The sequence below is a fragment of the Engystomops pustulosus genome, chromosome 7 (genome assembly GCF_040894005.1).
Source record: "Engystomops pustulosus chromosome 7, aEngPut4.maternal, whole genome shotgun sequence".
NCBI classification, from domain to species: Eukaryota; Metazoa; Chordata; class Amphibia; order Anura; family Leptodactylidae; genus Engystomops; species Engystomops pustulosus.
The window spans coordinates 159,418,231-159,421,775 of NC_092417.1; positions in this window are offsets into that span (position 1 = coordinate 159,418,231).

Consider the following 3,545-nt stretch of genomic DNA (forward strand, 5'->3'; position numbering starts at 1 on the left):
ACACAACTCGCGCATGCGCAGTACAATAGGTACACCTCACGCATGCGCAGTAAAGTACCACTTTTGTTGGTAGAGACCATAGGAAATCAATTTTGCTAATGCGCATGCGTAGCCGGGAATACAAGTCGACGAGTATACAAGATCTAAGTAAGTAGAATGGGTAATACGCATTGCGCCTTTTTAGATAAACCTTCCATATAAGAGATAAATATGATACAGTGGGGGTCATTTACAAAGGGCCCGATATGCGTCTTCCCAACGTGTTACCCGAATATTTCTGATTTGCACCGATTTTCCCTGTATTGCCCCAATGGGGCAGATTTACTTACCCGGCCCATTTACGATCCAGCAGCGCGTTCTCTGCGGTGGATTTGGGTCTTCCGGTGATTCACTAAGGTAGTTCCTCCGACGTCCAACAGGTTGCGCTGCTGCGCTGAAGTTCCCCGAGGCCTGCCGGAATGCACTGAAGTTCACCGGCCTATTCCAGGTGAAGGTAAGCGCGAGTCCCGCAACACTTTTTTTTTTTTTTTAAATGCCGCGGTTTTTCCGAATCCGTTGGGTTTTCGTTCGGCCACGCCCCCAATTTCCGTCGCGTGCATGCCAGCACCAATGCGCCACAATCCGATCCCGTGCGGCAAAATCCCGGGGTGATACAGGGAAAATCGGCGCAAATCGGAAATATTCTGGTAACACGTATGGAAAACGCAAATCGAGCCCTTAGTAAATGACCTCCAGTGTATCTGTAGCGAGCATGGGGCAAAACCAAATGCACAAATAGAGATTACGCTCGTGCTAGAAAGGACATAGAGACCCAGAAACTGTAGTGCAAATCAAAGACTACATATGTGAGAGAACTTTACCAATATCCATATCCAAAGTGTGGACCATGTTTATCCCCAAAAAAGAGAGGAGTACCATGAATTTCTTTTTCGGACAATAACAAATGATGAAAGGTGAGGAAATGTTTTAGACAATAGGAATAGGTGTTCAATGCAAAAAAAAGCCGCAGAGATGCCGAAGCATAAACAATTTTTTATATATTACAAATAATGGGGTCTCGTTCCAGACCCTTATACAAAGAAAGGTCGAATGCATAATCCTAAAAGTGGGGATAGCCATTCCGGGCAAAGAGTAAACCAAAAAGGTTTTTGTAAAAGATAAGACTCTAAACCAGCAATTACGCCAAAAACATAAATGAACACATAAAATGAGTACATATGTCCTACTAGATAGCACGAGGACATTAAGTATATCCGAAGGGGCTAGATTTATGGCAAGGCGACAGTTAACCCTAGGGTAAAAAAAAGGAGGCCCACTAGAAGTGGGTCCCACGGAAGCCTGAAGGTGAAAGGAGCCAACAATGTCTCTCATGAGAGGAAAAAGAGGAGTCCATCAAGGGTCCAAAATATTCACTCAGAGGGTTCCAAATGGAGAGGTGATAATTCATCAATTGGCATGGACACATCAAAGGGAGAGGGCAGGAATTCAGCATCCAATGGTATCACGCTAAGGCCACAGTTGGAATCCAATATTTTGGCAGAGCGTAAGGAAGGAAATCCACCAGATGACACGCATATGTTAAGCAAGGTAAGTCACGTTACATGATGCAGGGTCCACAAAATAACTTCCATTCAACTTGATTGACCCTTAGCGCCAAAATCTGATCGCGTGCCACACAATCCCATTCTAAATAGCTGTCACAGACGTAAATCTCGACATTTCCAAAATCCAACGAAAGTGCGTTCCGCGGACCCTTAGTAAATAAGCCCCAATAGGTCCTGAAACTAAACCCAGCTGTCCCTGTCTGATTACCTTGCTTACCCTAAGAAGTAGAAGACAACTAGTTGATGTTCCCTTCCTGCGCCAAAGTGCAAAACATGTAGATAAATCACAGTCAAAAAAAAAAACAAGGGCAGTTTGACCTCTTACTGTGATGACCCAGGTAGTGATTGATGGGACGGATTATAGGATTGGCTCAAAGGGTGCATGCCCTGGGGCCCCCACCAGTATTGTCCAACAGTCAGCTCACTGTTGTGATGACTAGGACTAGTAGTAGTAGGGCTGGAGTAGTAGTCCTAGTCCTAGGAGAAGAAAGTTTAGAATTATAACAATAATTTAGAATAGTAATGTGCAGCACTGTCTGGGCTATATTCAATAAGGGCCCCCACCAGATTTTGCGCCCAGGGGCCTCCACCTACCTTAATCCGGACCTGATTGGACTAGAACTCCTGACATGTCAAAACAGCAAGAAAGAATTGTGAATTGATGGAGATTCTATTAACTATTGATGAACCGGAGCAGAGCTTAGAGGAGAGAGATGGGTGTAAATCAATCTAGGTAGCCAGCGGGTATAAAGCAGTGTGCATAATCGGGACTTTACAGACACAGGGTGACGCCAGCATTGACGTTACAATTGTGTTTTACTCAGTAAAAAAAAAAACTACTCTCACTATATGGAAACCATCAACAAGGTGCTGTTTGACAGATCTGCCAGCGTTGCTATAGATCTCTTCTGTTTGCTACAGTAACCTTACCTGGTGCATGCCGTCACTTAACACAACTTGTCACCACTGATGTCTCTCCGGGGTGTTGCTTTACATTAGTGTGACAGCACGTGGTTGACAAGTGACAGCTGCCACGCTGGGTGTCAGCTCCCTCTAGTGATGGCCGTAGGGTGGGGGCTTGTGGGGTCCTAGATATATACATCTACTAGTAGTGGTATATACCTAGTAATAGAAATTGTTACTTTGTGCAGTATAGCGGAAAAGAACTCTATATGGAAACCATCAGCAAGCTGCTGTGGACAGATCTACATGTTCCAATAACTCTATGGCCAATGTCAGTGGTGCGCCTGATGCCTGTCACCACAACTTGTCACCACTGTGTTATCCCGGGAGCGTTGCTTTACATTAATGTGACAACATATAACAGGAGCAGAAGTATCGTAAGTGACAGCTGCTCTATAGACATGCAGCACCTTGTCGCAGCACTCTGTATCTAAACACACGAGACAAGACTGTTACTCAGCAATCTTTCCATAAATGTCAAGCCGAGTGTGCACGTCAAGCCGAGTGTGCATGTGTTTCATTAGAGAGGATCATCAACCATGAAAACTAATATTCAGTCCCTTGATTGACCAAATATGTCCTCTCTGACCTCTGCCTACATAGACATGCGACCAAATCCCCAGAATCTGCGGATACACCCAACGTCATACAGATTATGCCCCGTCGCGATGATCTGCATCCATAGTGTCACTATAATATCATGCTAAAGGGTAATGGCAGACGTTTAGATTTATTTTAAAGGGATAATCCAGCCAAAACTAAATTTTTACAAGTGCTCCATTACAGTATTGTGTATGTGAGTCTTCTTCTTGCTTCTATCTCCGTATGTTACATTGGGATAGTTGTATCACACAGGCATCAGAACTGCAGTGCTGAGGCATCAAGGGATTGACACTGGATAAAATCAAGGGCACTTAGCACTCAACGGGCAGCACGGGGGCTGAGTCCCAACCAGGGCCAAGATCTGTTCTCTCTGTA